Below are 18,980 nucleotides of genomic sequence, written 5' to 3'. Positions count from 1 at the left end.
ATTTTGATGTTTTGGAGTCATTTTCTTCTATCATTTGTGTCTTGAACTCCCCTACCATCATAATAGCTCCTCCTGGTGTAATTCTTTATTCCTTCTTCTAGCCTTCTTTCTAATTTTGGGCTTGATATTAGGGCTGGGCTCTAATGCATTTCTGGAGGGAAGATCTGGGCTTACCCCTGTTGTTGTTTTTTTAGGGTATCGAGTTTAGTGTTATTCCAGAATCTCAGGGACAGGTGGAGACCAGCCGACTTTACATTCAGAGTGCTCTCATTCAAGGCAAAGTCTGATTTGCTGTCCTCCTGATCTGAGCTCTTTTAGTTCCTCACTTGGATTTGAGTCTGAGCAATATTAGATTAACTGCTCTGCTCAGCTCAGCCCTTATCAACCAGCTGGAACTCTGTGTTGGTTCACAGTAACAACTACAGGCTCCTGACTCCCCCTTGGTCTGGGATTCTAGCCCTGGTTATTCTTCTTCAAGTTAGTTCAGATGCTTTAACCAAGGCCCTCTCTGTCTGCTCTTGGAGTCCGAGACATCTTTGCTACCTGCTTGTGAACTTATTCCTTTTTCTATATTTGGCACATGGCCCATTCTCAATCCTCCCTGAATCTGTGACTTGGAACTTGGTAGTAGGTGACAGAGCTGCCATTTGGCATCTGTTCTCTTCTTGGATCCATCAGTATTGGTCTGGGATCACTTCTCCATAGGTTCACAGCCTTTCACAAACTCTGCTGCAGAGTGTTTTTAGGGAAGCCTTGCCTGTTTATACCCCTACTTTCTTTTGCTTCCTTTTGTTTGCCCAGCACTTTATATAGAGCTTGGAACATAATAGGTGCTTAATGTTTACTAAGTGTTATACTTAGCACATAATAAGCACAAATGCTTGATAATTAACTGACCGTGTCACCTTCAGCAAACTGGCAAAAGTCAATGTTGATTGGGTTTATGGAAGGCAGACACAGTAATACATAACTGGTGGAACTATAAATTGGTTTCTGCCATTCTGGAAAATATTTGGAAATATACTAATAAAATGACTAAAATATGCTCAAAGCAGAACAATAACACAAAGGGCCCACTAACACCACAGAATATTTATAGCAATACTTTCTGTAGTAGCAAAGAACCAGAAACAACGTTTCCTCTCTTATCTTGTCTCCCTATGCTGACCTGAACTGGACATATGACTTACTATGATTTTTCTGAATTCCTTATAAGAATTTAGTCTGGTAGGTTTTCTGTATCTTTTTGGAGGAGTTATTTTGGGAGTACTGTGTCCTACTATACCATCTTGGCTCCACTTATACATTTTCTCTTTTTTAGAAATCTAGAAATATGAAGGGAAGATTAAAATTCAAGTAAGCAGTAGTCTTAAGATTTTAACATTCCCTAAGTAATTGGGATGGTTATTACATCAGTGAACAGGTTTATTTAATGATAAATTCTGGGTAGAGGTGAGCTTTGGGAGTCAAGAGCCAGGTGAGCTATTGTGGATTTTAATACCTATCAGCATTCCCCTTCAGCCTTTTCTGAAGGTTTGATAAGAGTATTATATGGTATATTGATACACCATATAAATGAATTCATAAAAGTAATGTTTCCTATTCATAGAAGGCAGGACACAGATACTTTTAGAATATTGAAGTGACATAATTGTTTAACGTCTTTGTTGTTCAGTAGTGTCTAACACTTTGTGACCCCATTTGGGATGTTCTTGGAGTGGATACTGAAATGGTTTGCCATTTCCTTCTCCGCCTCATTACAGATGAGTAATTTGAGGCAAACAGGGTTAAGTGAACTTGCTTTTAAAGTCATACAGCTACTAAGTGTCTGAGGAAGATCTCAGGGAGATCTTCTTAACTCCATGCCCAGCATTGGGCAGGTCCACTGCCTATTTAATGTTTATTGTCTTTAATAACAAGATCAATCTACTGTATGATCTTGAACCTTCTAAGTATAAAATTTGCAGTTTTAAAAATGTTTTCTTAGTCATTAGTATAAATTAACTTTGGGCAGCTAAACGGCATAGTGGACAGAGCGATGGGTCTGTATGTAGTCAAGGAAGACCCAAGTTCAAATGTAGTCTTAGATAGTTACTAGTTGTATTACTTAGGCAAGTCATTTAACCTGCTTTGCCTCACTTCCTCATCTGTAAAATTAGCTGAAGAAGGAAATGGCTGACAACTCTATCCAAGAGAACCCCAAAAAGGTCAAGGAGAATCATACAAAATTGAAATGATCAAATAGCAACAGTAAAACAATTTGTTTTTTAATGAGATTTTATTAACTGAAAATTTTAATACTACATTTCCCTTCTCAAATAACAATATTGTCCTATTGTTGTTATACAATAACAAGCCATCTCAAATAATAACATTGAAAAAGAAAAAATAAGGAAGTTACCGAACTCTTATTGAAGTTTCATAAAGTGTTTCACACCTGTGGTCCCACAAGTCTCTTTTTTGAACAAGTTTATAATTTAATAGTGTTCAGTTTTTTTGTTATGATTTTTTCATTTATATTATTGTAGTCATCATGAATGTTGTTTTCTTATAGTAAGAATTTATTGTTTCATATAGCAACAATAATATTCCATTATATTCATTTCCCACAGTTTAATCATTTGCCCATCAATAGATCTACTTGTTTCTGGTTCTTGCTACTGCAGGAAATATTGATATAAATATTTGGTGTTTGTGGGTCCTTTTTGTTATTCCTCTACTTTGAGTATATACCAGTCAGTGAAGTCTCTAGGTTAAAGGACCATTTTTACTAATGCTGTAATTCCAAATTGTTTTCCAGAATGATGGCTGAACCAATTCATAGCTCTATCAGCAATGCATTACTGTGCCTATCTTTCCATAATTCCTTCAACATTGAACTTTTGCCAGTTTGCTAGGTGTAAGGTCAGTTTAATCGCCATGCATTTTATTAAGCACCTACTGTGTGCCAGGCATTAATTATGCTATACCTTGAGGATATAAAAGGAGGGAAAAGATAGCTCCTTCCCTCAGTGAGCTCACAATTTAACAGAGAAGACAAGTAAACAAATATATAAAACAAAGCTATATATAGGAGAAATAGGAAATTATTAAGAGAGGGAAGGCACAAGAATGAAGAGGGGTTGGGAAAGACTTCCTGTAGGAGATGAGATTTTAATTTGGATATGAAGATGGGGGTGGGGTGGGGACAGGGGAGATAACCAGGAAGCAGAGAGGAGGAGGGAGAGCATTCTTGGCATGGAGGACAACCAGGGAAAGAGCCTGGAACCAAGAGATGGAATATCTTAACTGTGGAATAGCAAAGAGGCAAGTGTCAGTGGATCAAAGAATATTTGGTGGGGAATAAAGTATAAAGAAGATTGGAAAGTGGGGAAGGGAGATTGGTTATTAAGGGTTTTGATTGTCATTCAGAGTATTTTATATTTATCCTGGAGATGAAAGGGAACAATTAAAGAGTTTGTTGAATGGGATGGGATGGGATAGGGGGGTGGGGGGAGAGATGGTCATGCAACCTAGCTACTTAGGAAAATCACTTGGGCACCCAAATCGAAAAAGGATTGGAGTGGGAAGGGACTTAAAGCAGACAGACCCACTAGTGGGCTGTTAAAATAATCCAGATATGAAGTGATAAGCACCTATACTAGAACAGTGGCAGAATCAGAGTAGGAAAGGGTATATATTCGAGAGATGTTACAAAAATGATATATAGAATATGTAACATTCCATATATGTGTATACTGTGTTTGTGTAACTAATAGATTTGTGTGTGTGTGTGTATGTATATATACATACATATATATATATATGCTCTTTGAAGGTTAAGCTTGCTCAATCTTCTGATTTAGAATGGATAAGTATCAGTTCTTAGGCAGAAGAACAAAAGAGCTAAGCAGTTGTAATTAAATAATTTGCTAGAAAGCATCTGTGACTAGATTTGAACCCAGGACCTCCTATTTCTAGGCCTGGCTCTCTGTCCACTGAGCCACCTATCTACCCCCAATGGTCACATTTTTAGTAAGTGTCTTGAGACTGAATTTGAACTCTGGTTTTCCTGACTCCAGATCTTACATTCATTCTATTCATTCTGCCAGAACATTGCAGGGTCTCCTAAATGAGGTCCATAGCTACTCAAAAAAGTTTAGCCTAAGAAGTATTCATACAGGAAAAAACAGGTGTATTCTTGAAACTATGATACACAACTGAATGGAAATTGCATAGAACTGATCCATTTAGTCAAATCAATAAACAGTAAGTGCATTTTATTATGCCAGGCACATTGCTAATGCTAAGGATACGAAGAAAGGCAAAAAATGTCATACTTTTTTAGACCAATAAGTGAAAAATGAAGCCCAGCTTAAAGTAAATAAGAGGAAATCAGACTGGATTGCCTTTGGGAAATCATATAGTATTTTCAATAATCCTAAACTTCATCTTGAAACAAACGCCTGTGCTTTTAAAAAGAAAAAGCACTTATAAGTGCCTTGTCTTTCTATATCACCTTCATTTCCAAATATGTTCTTCCCCTTTCTTTATACCAAGAACTATTCCATAACAACTAATGCAAAGAAAGGAGAAAGGGAAAAAAAAAAGGTTATCAACTATTTCTGGCAACATATACCTCCTCAAAGAAGGATAAGAAATGCATTTTTTTTTTTTCAGTTCTTCAGCAGGTTCGCTCTTGTTTATGTGTTTTGTTTTTCTGGTTCTGATTACACCAATTTATGTCTTCCGTGCTTCTCTCTATTCTTCGTATTAGTTTCTTTTCAGCAAAGGAATAAACCATTATATTTATGCGCCATGATTTGTTTAGTCATTCTCCAGTTGACAAAGTCCCATTTTTAAAATAAAAATATGTTGTAGCATATGATCATCTCTGAAAAATTCAAGTTATTCACCATGAGAGCAATAGAGAGATATGGGATGTACCTGAGAAGGTTGCGGCACATCTCAAATGAAGACTTGAGCATGAGAATCATGTAAAAGTATATTATCAGAGAGGTGTATAATTTGGGGAGGGGTAAGAATTAGTAACATTGAGAGGGAAAGGGTAATTAATGAATGAAAAGCTTATTTTTTCCATTGGTATCTACAAAATGTCAAGAGGTCTAAAGGAAGACCCCTTCCCCACCCCCCCTCCAGCCCATTGAGTTTTCTTTCTGTGGGAGGATTTATTTGTAGTTGCAGTTTTTAGTGTCTTCAAGTATGTATGTATTCTTATCATTTGGTATCACTTTTAAAAAGCTATATTCTAATTAGTTGAGTCTTAGTATGCACACAGATAACTGTGATGTTGTATTTACTTGTTTCTACTAATTGCCTCCTTGTCTTCCCTGTTCTTTGTCATGCGCAGCGCCCCACCCCCCCCACCCCCCCACTATAAGCTTTGTGAGTACAAGAACTATTTCTTCTATTTCTAGTGCCTGGCATGCCGATTCTTTCTCTCTCTCTCTCTCTCTCTCTCTCTCACACACACACACACCCCACTTAATAAAATGCTTGTTGATTTCATTTACATGCCCCTAAATAGAATGTAAACTCCTTGAGAGCAGACTTCACTTTTATCTCTATTCCCAACATCTGGCTTAGGGCCTTACTACAAATAATAGACATTTAAGGAACATTTGTTGAATCAAATCATCCCCATATCACTGACTGTTTCCTGTATTAATAGGTCATTTTCATATTTTGTGCTTGCCATTTGTAGAACCTTCTAAAAGATAGCCACCAAGTGGCTACAGCACCCATAAGAGTACCCAAACTAGGTTAAAATGTAATTGGGAGATATTTTAACAAAATAAATAAAAATACAGTGCAACATAAGTAATATTAATTTGTGGTTTACAGGGTCTCCATTTCTATTTGAGTTGATCTACAGACTTTTGGCTTTTTAAAATTTCTCAAACCTGAGCTATATTTTCTGCTCCCCCACCCCATAATCCTTTTATATGCCCATATTTAGATGCAAATTATCAAGTTTCAAATATATGTTGACATGAATAAGAGGTCTTGAATTCTTCATAACTGTTTCGCCACACCTTCCGATTCTGGTGAAGATTGTGACTTATTAGCTGTCATCTTTGTGATGACTTTTTTCCCCCCCAACTCTCATACTTTCTATCTTAAAGTTGATTATAAGTATAGATTCCAAGACAGAAGAGCTAGGCAATAGAAGTTAAATGAGTTGCCCAGTGTCATACATCTAGAAAGTGTCTGAGGCCAGATTTGAACCTAGTACTTCACATCTCTACGCCTGGCTTTCATTCTCCTGAGGCACCTAGCTATACATCCTGACACACACACACACACACACACACACACACACACACACACACACACACACACCTACCTTTTTTTTTTTTGGTTGATGCTCATCGTAGGCACTGAAAGACAGAGATGAGATGGCCTTGTGTCTCCTGACATGTTGTTTCTTATTGCTTTACAGCGTATGAAGAAGCTAACTTCTTTACTTGCCTCTCAAGGAGAAAATTTGTGTGGCAACCTTCCATTTGTCTTCAATTTCTTTTTGTCTTCTGGTTTCATTTATCATATGATTATTGATATTGAAGTTCTTCACTTCTTTCCAAAAGTCATTGATTCTCTGATTATTGGGGAAATATGTTATATTTAGAATACTAGCAATTAAGGAAGGGTGATTTTTAGCATCATTTACTCCCTTATGTCATTTTACCACCATTGTGGAAATAGAAAGGGGCTGCACTTCTCAAATTATTCTTTTTTTTTTTTTCATCAGTTAACAGGGCTATCAAATGTGGGAAACATTCGAAATCCATTGTGCTTCACACTATATTAAACTAATATTGAATGGCTGTTACTTCCACTTTACTTGTATTAAGGAAACATTGAACCAAAGATGTCTTTGCTTACCCTCCAGTTACTTACAATCTAAGTGAAGAAATGTGACAAAAATAAATATTATTACTCTATATATTTTTGTCTTTCATCTGCTGGTCACTTAATTCACTTCCCTAGAACAAAGCCTAAAATCAGGAAATAAGTTTAAAAACTAAAAAATTCCTTTTAAAAACCAATATGAATGTTACAATCCATATACATACTAAAGTCCTTGGGGACCTTAGTATAGGAATAATTTGGTTATCTGATTTTTCTGTTTACAAGAGATTAAAATCAATAGATTGAAAAAGATTAAAAGGAAAGTTTGCTAGTGGCAGGTATACTGGCAACAGCAAGAACAAGAAATTGACAGCCAGAGGCAAAAAAAAACTATTAGAAGTAGACATAACTCATAAAATCAAGATAATCTGAGCCTATTTAGTAAAAAGATAGACACATTCCTATAGATCTCAACCCAAAGTACAATCATTAGTGTTCATTATGGTGACCCTTGGTTATTAAAGAAAAAGTTCATATATGTTCTAGGCTTCTGCATTTGATATCATTTGATGTGGTTTTAAAGTGCTAGTTTTATACTTTAAGGAAAGGTATTTTGAAATCTTGAGAATAAAATTTTTATTAGAATATTAAAAATGTCAGGCTGTTCAGCTTTTTCATCATTTGATATATCTTAAATAATTTCTACTAGAGCCAAGAAACTAGGAACAAAAATTTGTCAGTGTGTATATATCAAAATTTATGGAAACAAATCTTTACAAAAAAGTAATATAATTCAAATTTTTTTCAAAGGGGTGAAAGAAGAGCTGGGAATGAAAGGGGATTAATTCTCCCTCCTCCAAAATTAATAATTACTGATATCTAACTCACATTTTAAAATTTGTAAAGTACTTTTAGACCAGATGTTGAATTCATGGGACTTGGCAAAACAAATAAAAATACAACAGATAACCTTAATTTGTGGGTCAGTGTGATGCTGGCAGGAATTCATTTTTTCCTTTCTTTAAAAAATACAGAAACCCTTACATTCCATCTTAGAATCAATACTGTGTATTGGTTCTAAGAAGAGTGGTAAGGGCTAGTCAATGGGGATTAAGTGACTTGCCCAGGGTCATACAACTAGGAAGTATCTGAGGCCAGATTTGAACCCTGAATCTCTTGTCTCTGGGTCTTACTCTCAATTTACTGAGTCACTTAGCTGCCCCCCAAGATTCATTTCTATTTGAGTTTGACACCATTGTTTTAGATATATTACCTCATGTCAGTGGCACATAAATTAAGAAGATTTACTTTAAGTAGTATAATGCTTATTTTACAGATAAGTTATTTATTTTCAAAGGATTGCATAGCTAATAAATATTGTAAGTTGGATTTGAATTTATTTTGAATTTTCTGACTCATAAACCTCACTTTTCTATTATGTGTCTTGTTTCATCTCTGTTTTAATTGATGATACTACCCAAGCTGAATACTTCAAATTCTTCAACTCGGGGAAAGAATGAGTAGTAAAGCATATGATAAGTGTTTACTGTGTGCCAAGCACTGTGCTAAACCAGAAGGATAAAAAAATGAAAATAATCTAAGTTCTTAAGGAGCTTGTATTCAATTGGAGGAGGTGACACACAAATAAAATCCAGCTATAGGCTTGATGATAAGACCCATCTATCTTTACAATTTGTCAGGACAGATATCAACATGATTTATTGAATGCCATTCATTCCCTATATCCATTCACTTTCCCAATCCTGTGAGTTCTCTCTCTGCCATATCATTTAAATTTATCTCTATTTCTACTTAGTGTCCCACCTCCATTGTATCTTCTTAACATATTTTGACTTTTCTGGTCACACAGCAAGCAACCAACTTTGCTACAGGCCCTCCTTTCTACTTAGACTGTTATTATTCTTGAATTTTTTATAGTTTACCTTTTGTTTTTTATATTATATTTATTTCTGAATATGTCCTTCCTCCTTTCCCTTATAAAAAAGATTTTTTTTAAAGAATACTTCACAAAAACCAACCAACAGATTGACTGTTCCTCACCATATATGAACTCTTCCATATCCATATATACCCATAATCTCCAATTTCTACAATGGAGAGAGTTGAAGTTTTGTTGCACTCAAACATTGTCCTGAAATTGCACAGTGATTGTTTTATTCCTTATACTTGTCATTTTGCATATATTTTTACTGTTCTTCCTTCATTTTGCCATCATTTTATGTCTCTGAATTCCTTATATTTGTAGCTTTATACAATGCAGCAATATTTTTATTATATTTGCATATCACTTTGTTTAGCTTTTTCTGTTTGGTGGCATGTACAAAAAGTGATGCAATTAATATTTTGATATATGGGGTCTTTATTTCAGTCTTTGACTTCTGGGGAATGGGGCAGGTAATACTCTTTGCAATAGAATCTCTAGGTCAAAAGATATGGATATTTTAGTTACTTTTTAAGCATCGTTTCAAATTGCTTTTCAGAATGGCTGGACCAATTTATAGCTTGTATTAGAGTTGCTTCTGGAGCTTCTCCAGGAGGATTATTTCCATCTTTTGCCATTTTTGCCAATTTGCTGTATGTGAACTGAAACCTTAGAGTTGTTTTATTTGCATTACTTTCATTTTTAGTAGTTTGTAGCAGTCTTTCATATAATCACTAACAGTTCTCAAAAGAAGAATGCTGAATTTATTTGTCATATCCTTTGACCCATTTGGAGATGCTACCTAGAATTTTGTAATCACCTCCTACTTGGGCTCTCTGTTTCTAATTTCTTCTACCATCAAATCCATCTTTTACCCCACTGTTAAAGTAATTTTCCTTATACAAAGATCTTGCTACAGTATCCCCTTCCTAAAATCCTGAAAGAGGCTTTCAGTTTGTAATATGCAGACTTTTTTAGTTTGGTTTTTAAGGTGTTTTACAATCTGACTCCAACCTATCTTTCTAGTCTTTAGCTATTATTTCTTTTCAAGTAATCTCTGCTTAGACAAAATAACTCCCTATTCCCTCATTAAACTGCTGCCTCTCCTTTGCCTTTGTTCATTCCATTCTTTGTCTAAAACAAATTCTCTGTTCTCCAATTTTTTTTTTTATTGATATTCTTGCCAAGGACCAGTTTATATGCCACTTCTTCCATGAAAACTGTGTTGGCAAACCTATGGCCTACATGGCAAGAGGCTGCTCCCTTCCCTTCTCCACATGTGCCTGAGGACATTTCTCATATCACCCACTTCTGCTCAGCAGCCCAGTGGGAGCACTTCCTCCCACCACCTCCGTCTGTACTACTCCCCACCCTCCCACCTTGGGGTAAGGCAGGGAGCTCACATGCTGCATGAGGATTGCAGTTTGGGCACTCGGTTTCTAAAAGGTTTATCATCATTTCACTAAAAGCATCCTCTGATCTTTCACTTCCCCTAATCTCTGTTTCTTTGTGATTTCTCATATTTGTTTAAAAGTTTTCTAATGTTCATTATACCTATGTATGTTTCTCACTTTCTACCACCAACCCCCAAATTAGACTTATTTTTTTAATGAACTTTTTTCAATTAATAAGCATTTATTTTCTCTGTCTTTTACAACTCCCTCGCTCCATTGGTTGCACCTCCCCCCCAAAAAAAGCACCCTACTAATAATAATAATACCCTAGCTAATATATGTAGTGAAACAACATAATTTACCACACTGACCATGTTCAAAAATGCATGTTTCATTTTTATCTTGAATTTTACTTCACCTTTAGAAAGAGCACAGCATGCTTCATCATCAGTGCTTTGGAATTGTGGATGGTCACCGTATTTATTCGGGTTCTTAAATTGTTTCATAATATTTATTATATAAAAGATCTTGTATTTGTTCTTGGTGGAGTTAGGGAATCATTGGAATTTATTAACTGAGGGATGGAGGTAGGATGGCATGGTATCAGGCCTATGCTTTAGTAAGTGAATGGAAGATAGTTTGAAATAGGGAGAGATTTGGGACAGGCAGACCAACCAGCTTAGATTAATAAAAAATCCAGGTTTGAGGAGATGAAACACTGTGTCAGAGTGTTGTGGCAGCATCACAGAAGGGAAGAAGTCTATTTAGAAGATGTTAAAAAGATGAAATCAGTAGATCTTGGTCACAGATTAGATTTATAGAGTGAAAGATAGTGAGTTAAGAATGACATTTTAAATTTCAAGCCTAGGGACTTGGGAAGACGATGTTGTTCTTGATTCTAATAGGGAAGTTTAGAAGAGGGGAGGGTTTGATTTTTATTTTTTTTATTTTGAATATTGTCCCATAGTTACATATTTCATGTTTTTCCCTCTCCCCCAGACCCCTCCTTAGCTGATGCACAATTCCCCTGGGTTTTAACATGTATCATTGATCAAGACCTAATTCATATTATTGACAGTTGGACTAGTTATCATTTAGTGTCTATATCCCCAATAATATCCCCTTCAGCCCATATGTTTAAGCAGTTGTTTTTCTTCTGTGTTTCTCCTCGGGAGGGGGGGGGTTTGAGGGGAAAGATGAGTTTAGTTTTTCATAAGTTGAGTTTAAAATGATTGTTGGGTATCCACTTTGAAATAGTTAACTAGGCAGTTGGAGATCCAAAACTAGAGAGCAGTAGAGAATTTAGGGCCAGATAAAGAGATTTTGAAAATCATTTAAATAGAGTTGAAAATTGAATCCAGGGAGCTGATGAGAGATCACAGAGCAAAATAGTATAGAAGACAATAGGGCTAAGGACTGGACCCCCTGAGGTATACCCACAGTTAGGAGGCATGACCTAGTGGAGGCTGAGTAGAACTAGGAAAGAGCAGTGTTGTGAAAACCTAGAGAGAATAAAGTATTGGGGGGGTGGAGGAGGTGGCAGTATTCTACAATGTGAAAGGCTACAGAGAAGTCAAGAACCAGAATGAGAATTGGGGGGGGGGGGGAACTATTGAATTTGGTCATTAAAGATCATTTCTAATGTTGGAAAAAATGGTTTTTGTTGAATGATGAGGTCAGAAGCCAGAGAAGAAAAGGAGAGGAAGGCAGTAATTATAGTCCCTTCACAAGGAGTTTAGCCAGGAAAGGGAGAAGAGATGGAGAATGGTAGCTAAAGGGAGATGAGTAATTAAGGGAGAGTTTTTTGAAGATGAGGGAGACAGACAAGTTATAGGAAATAATAATAAAGCAGTTAATGGACTAGAAGATAGTGAAGATAAATGTGGTGGGGGCAAATCTATTTGAGGAAATAGGATAAAATGGGATCGCTTGTGCATGTAGACATTGACAAGGACTAGCCCACTTCATGTGAGAAGACTGAAGGGGTTAGTAGCAGAAAACATTTGAGTATGTGAGATAAGGAGCAGGAGAAGAGAGAAAGTTCTAAGTGAATGGCTTTTAATTTTTCAATAAAATATGAGATAAGGTTTTTAGCTAATAGATGGGGGGGGTGACATGCAAAGTTGAGGGATAAAAAGTTGTGGAAGATCCTCTGTGAGTTAATTAGGAAGGTATAAAAGGATTGCCTAGCATTGGTAAGGGTCTAGTTGAGGTTATATAGCATAATTTTGTCATGTACCTAGTCAAGGACTCAAGAAAGAAAAGTTATTATGGAATTGAGCTGGTTCACCAAAGGATCAAGATGAGGGGAAAGAGAGTATGACTAGTGCATGAGATGATGGCTTAACTGGAAGAAAATGGAGGAGTCACAGAAGTAGAGTAGTGTAGACCGAGTAAAAAAAGCAGAGGAAGAAGTGGAAATCCAATGGTTTGAAATTAGATAAAAGAATTTCAGGGTTTATAAATATGGAGGTGGTACATTTTATGGGTGATGACAAGATCAGAAGCATGACTATCTTCGTGTTTGAGGTAGGGAAGGTAGAAGAGAAGTAAGTTATGAGAGTTGAGTTACTGAAAAATAATAGTATTTAAGGGAGAGTCAGTATGTATGTCAAAGTCTCTTAGTATGACTACAAGAATTAGAAAGGAGAGAAATATTTTGAATCAAATACTGAACTCATTGAGAAAGGAAGGGGAGCATCCTGGAGATCTTTTTTAACTCTCAGAATTTTGATTGTATGGTAGATGTGATTTTTTTTTTTAATTTTAAACCCTTAATTTCTGTATATTGACTTATAGGTGGAAGAGTGGTAAGGGTAGGCAATGGGGGTCAAGTGACTTGCCCAGGGTCACACAGCTGGGAAGTGTCTGAGGCCGGATTTGAACCTAGGACCTCCAGTCTCTAGGCATGGCTCTCAATCCACTGAGCTACCCAGCTGCCCCCCATGTGATTTTTTTTAACTTACAATTTTATTAATCTCTTTGATTTTCAGAATTTCTATTTTGAGATTTAGTTATATATACACCAATTCATTGACCTTGTTCTTTTATTGACAAAAGATTTTATAGTAAAAAATTCTCCCCTAAAAAACTGCATTGGCCACAATCCACAAATGTTGGTATGTCATTTCATTGTTATTTTCTCTTAAGGAAATTATTTATTGTTTCTCTAACTTGTTCTTTGACTAATTTTTTAAAAATCCTTTCTTCAGTTACTGAATAGAATTTTTATCATGTTATCAAAAAATTAGCTGAGAAATATGTAAGCTCTTTTCATTTAAGAAGGGGAAATGGGAGAGAGATCTCTTCACTTCTCGCCTGACATCACTCATTTCTGACTTTGGCTTCTGCAGCTGCACTCATTTCAGATTTCTTTGACCTCTCCATGGTCCCAGTAACCTCATCTTTGGGAAATCTCATCATCTTGCAAGATCAATCATCCTTGGGACTCACACCTCATCAGTATCCTCCACCCCTCTGATTAGAGGGTGGAGCCATGAACTGTCTCAATTTCATTTAAGAATAGAAGGCTGAGCAAGGGTATACCCTTCAATTGGGGAATGGCTGAACAAATTGTGGTATATGTTGGTGATGGAATACTATATTGTGCTCAAAGGAATAATAAACTGGAGGAATTCCATGTGAACTAGAAAGATCTCCAGGAATTGATGCAGAGTGAAAGGAGCAGAGCCAGAAGAACATTGTCCACAGAGACTGATATACTATGGTAAAATTGAATGTAATGGACCTCTGTACCAGCAGCAATGCAATGACCCAGGACAATTCAGAGTGATTTCTGGTAAAGAACGCTACCCACATTCAGAGGAAGGACTGCAGGAGAGGAAACATATAAGAAAAACAACAGCTTGAACGCATGGGTCGGGGTGGACATGATTGAGGGTGTGGACTCGAAACTACCACACCAATGCAACTACCAACAATTTGGAAATAGGTCTTGATGAAGGACACATGACAAAACTATTGGAAATGTGCATCGGCCATGGGTGGGGGGAGTGCGGGGGGTGAAGGGGAAAGTAGGAGCATGAATCATGTAACCATGTTAAAAATGAATATTAATAAATGTTTTTAAAAAATCGAATGTAATGGACGTCTGTACTAGCAGCAATGCAATGACCCAAGACAATTCTGAGGGATTTATGGAAAGGAACACTACCCACATTCAGAGGAAGAACTACAGGAGTAGAAACACAGAAGAAAAAACAACTGCTTGGACACTTAGCTTGATGAGGACATGATTGGGGATGTAGACCTGAAAAGACCACACCCATGTAACTATCAATAATGTGTAAATAAGTCTTGACTGACCACACATATTAAAACCAGTGGAAATGTGAATTAGCTACAGTGGAGGGGGTGAAGGGGTTGAGGGGGTGAAGGGGAAAGTAAAAACAAGACTTATGTAACCATGGAAAATTTTTCTAAAAATAAAAAATTATTTAAAAAAAAAAAAAGAATAGAAGGCTGAGGAAATCTTTCTCCAAACATCTCAATTCCCACCTAAGAACACTTATATTGGGCAATTTTGATTTCTACTTCACTTACTCATTTTGGATTTCTTTGCTCTTTCTACCATGCCCTTCCCTCATCTCCATAGACAGAGAGAGAGACAGAGAGACAGACAGACAGACAGACAGACAGACACGCTCCAGCCCCCCTCCCCCAGCTTTCTTTTGTGTGTTTTTCCATTAGATTGCAAGCTCTTTGAGGGCAGGTACTATCTATCTTTTTTGTATTTTTATACCCAGTGTTTGGCACATCCTGATTATAGACAATTATAGACAATTAATGTTAATTGAATTAAATTTTTCCCAAATCCAGATTGATGAAGAACTAAGGTCTTGATAGGTCTGAAAGGGGGTAGATAATAGCCCAAATCCCTGAAATCTGCTTCATGCCCTCAATTTTTCTTTTTTAAATCATCCTCATCCAACATGATGATCACTTGACTATAAAAAGCTCTTGTTAAGCATTTTTGTGATGGATTTTTAAAAAACTTCTAAGGCAAAGCAAAACCTGGGTTCACTTTATGTAGCTTAAGTATTTAAGACACCTTAAACAGCCATTCACTTATTTGTTTGAAGCAAGATAAATAATGTTGACTTAATTTTGTTATTCATTAGCCCAAACTAAGGCCTGAAAAAAATGCTTTGGACTGGAAAATGTTTATAAGACTGCTTTGAAATATCAGCCCAGTTTGTTTCCTAATAAGTGTCTTAAAATAGCCAAAGGTTTTTTTTCAGCTTTTGCCCTCTTTGTCATCTTAATATATTGTTGACCCTTATGATCTCAGTTCCCTCTTCTGAGGAACTATCTTTGTCTTGATTCTCTCAATATTTATTTCTTTATTTTTTAAAACAGTTTTTCATTTTGAGTTCCAAATTCTTTCCCTCTTCTCTACCCCTCTCCCCCCCATTAAGAAGGCAAGCAATATGATACTCATTATAGGTATAAAGTTGTGGAAAATATATTTCCATATATTAGCTATGATTTCCCACACATGCATAGCACAAAAGATAAAAGAAAGAAAATAGCAGGGAAATGCTTTAATCTGCACTAAGTGTTCATCAGTTCTTTCTCTGAAGGTGGATAGGACTTTTAATCATGAGACCTCTCAACCAAGGTCAATATGATTGATTGTGAAAAACTTAGCTGCTCTGGTCAACATAGTAATCCAAGACAGTTACAGAGAGAACCAATAAACTCTGGTTGAAGAATACTCTTTTTTTTTATGACTTATTTTTTGCAACATAGCTAATATGGAAATATGTTTTGTGTAGCTTTACATATATAATCAATATCATGTTGCTTGCTTTCTCATTGGGTAGAGGTAGGGCAGGAGTTAGGAGAGAGAATTTTGAACTCAAAATTTAAAAAGAAAATGTTGTGTACAATAATTTGGTTCTTTTTACTTCAGTTCATATGATAGCCACCCCTGTCTTCTTTTTCTCATTTGAAGCCCAAAAGATTTTGCTCCATCCTCTCATTTTTACTCTATGTATGTCTGTCTCATGTGTGTTTCTTGTAGACAACATATGGTTGGATTTTGGTTTCTAATCCACTCTGCTATTTGCTTCCATTTTATGGGTGAGTTCATCCCATTCACATTCAGAGTTATAATTATCAACTGTGCATTCCCAGACATTTTGATTCTCCTAGTCCTGTCCTTTCTTCTTTCACTGTTTCCTTCTATACCAGTGTTTTGTTTTTAATCAGTTCCTATAATCCCCTCCTTTGTTGTACTTCTCTTTCTCCCCCCTCCCTTCTTATTCCCCTCTTATTGTTCTTTAAAGCCATACCGAGCTCCTCCCCCCAAGTCCTCTCCCTCCCTAGTATTGCTTCCCTCCCCATCAGTCCATTTGTTACCCTTCTACTTCTCTATAGGGCTTGAATCAATTATCTGCCCCTATGGATCTGATTGTTCTTCTCCAAGTTGATTTCAATGCACTTAAGTATTGAATATTTCCTCTCTCTAACCTCTTTACCCTTTTCAGTGTATTGTTATTTTTCCCTGTTGGTCCCACACGCTTCTTTATGGAATATAAATTTATTTCTTTTTGTTTTCCTATTTTTCTTATTATTATCTTCTTCCCCCCCCCCAGTTTTGTATATATTTATACCTAAATACATACATATATGTTTATATATCGCTTGACATTTCATCCTATACAGTTTGTCCCTGTTCCCTCTATGTAAACTTCTTCTAGTTACCCTATTGGTAATAATAATTTTTAATATTTGCCAATACCTTCTTTTCTTCTTGGGACATAAATTAATTGAACTTGTTGTGTCCCTTAAAGAAAAGAATTTTTTTTCTCCTTCCCCCATTCTCTTAATTACCTTATGTTGATTCTCTTGAGTTCTGGGTTTGGGCAGCAAACTCTCTGTTTAAGTCCGATTTTTTCTTGATGAATGTTTGGAAGTTCTTGATTTTATTGAATGACCATACTTTCCCCTGCAATAATATAGTTAATCTTGCTGGATAGTTGATTCTTGGTTGTAGACCCAGTTCTCTTGTTTTCCGGAATATTGTGTTACATGCCTTCCGGTCCTTCAATGTAGATGCAGCCAGATCCTGTGTTATCCTAACTGTGGTTCCCTGATATCTGAATGACTTCTTTTTAGCAGCTTGTAATATTTTTTCCTTGGTCTGGTAGTTTTTGAATTTGTTCTCTGGTTTTCCTTCATTTCTTATAGTACTATATATCACAAGTATATATTTGCCCAACCATCCCCCAATTGATGGGTATCCCCTCAATTTCCAGTTATTTGTCACCACAAAAAAAGAGCTGCTGTAAATATTTTTATCTAGGTCCTTTTACTTTTCTGAGGGTCCTATTGCTGGGTCAAAGGGCATGCAGGGTTTCATTGCTCTTTTGGCATAGTTCCAAGTTTTTCTCCAAAATAGTTGGACCAATTCACAATTCCACAACCCTGACCATTCATTCCATGACACTTTCATTGACTACCTTCTTCAAGCTTCTTTTTTGAATTGCAGAATTAGTAAACTGATAACTGTTGTCTATGTACCACCAGGTTATTCTCCTTCTTTCCTTGTTAAGTCCAATACCTAACTCAAAATTTTTCTCTCCTCAACTCCTGCTCTCATATTAGGAGACTTTGACATATATACAGTGATTCTTCTTCAAACACTTTAACCTCTCAGGTCTGCAATTTATTCAGTTTCCCTAGCTTATTCCTCCACTCCACTTCCAAAACAAAGATACCACTGATTTTTTAATTACCCACACATATACCACTTCCATGTTAAAAATCTCTGAAGTTTCCTTATGTGATGACAGTCTTTTGGTTTTCTAGCTTTCCTTTTGCTTTTCCTTACTAAATCTTACTCTTTGTCCACATTATGGAATTCCTGGGCCCATAAGTTCTCTCCCAGGCTATCACCCCTGTACTAGTCATCCTCTCCTTTTCCCATCTTGACTCCATGGTGAACCAGTTAAACTCTACATAGTCATCTCTTGAATCTCTTGACTCCTTATAATAATGCTGATTATATCTAGCCAAGCCCTAGCTTTGGATCCCTTCTGCCATGCACCATCTTTGTTCTTCCACACATGCTGCTGAATGGTGGAAACAATCACACAACCATTACAGCTGAGTATAGTACAACCTCCCCTTGCTGCTGCTAGGCAGTCCTTCTATACCTCCCTTGTCAACTCAGTATACTACTCTAAACCTTTTGAAATAGCTCTTCCAAACCTTTTTATTCCTCCTCAAAATCTTCTACAATTCTTCACTCCCACTTTCTCAGCTGAGAACCATATTTTGTAGAAAAAATTGAGGCCATTGGTTGTAAGCTCCCACTTTTTTCTTTTTCCTCATCTCTTATCATTCAGTTCCCTTTCTAACCACTCTTAATGCTAATACCTTTCTTCTTATTTATTTCCTATTTATCCAGTGTATAGTTTGTTTATAAATATTTATCTTCTATTTTTTTAAACCCATACCTTCTGTCTTAAAATCAATACTAATTATCAAATTCAAGGCAGAAGAGCAGTCAGGGCCAGGCAATGGGTATGACTTGCCCAACATTACACATCCAGGAAGTATTTGGGGTTCAAATTTGAACCCAGAACCTCCAGTCCCCAGATCTGACATTGAGCCATCTAACTGCCCCATATATTTGTTTTCTTATTGTCTTTCCCAAAAGATTGTGAGCTCCTTAAGAACAGTGTTTGGCATATAATATGGCATTTAACAAATGCATATGGATTGTGATTGATTAGAATGAACTTTGGATCACCTGGCCCAAA

The sequence above is a fragment of the Gracilinanus agilis genome, chromosome 2 (genome assembly GCF_016433145.1).
Source record: "Gracilinanus agilis isolate LMUSP501 chromosome 2, AgileGrace, whole genome shotgun sequence".
Lineage (NCBI taxonomy): Eukaryota > Metazoa > Chordata > Mammalia > Didelphimorphia > Didelphidae > Gracilinanus > Gracilinanus agilis.
Note: the sequence above shows the minus strand (reverse complement) of the source record.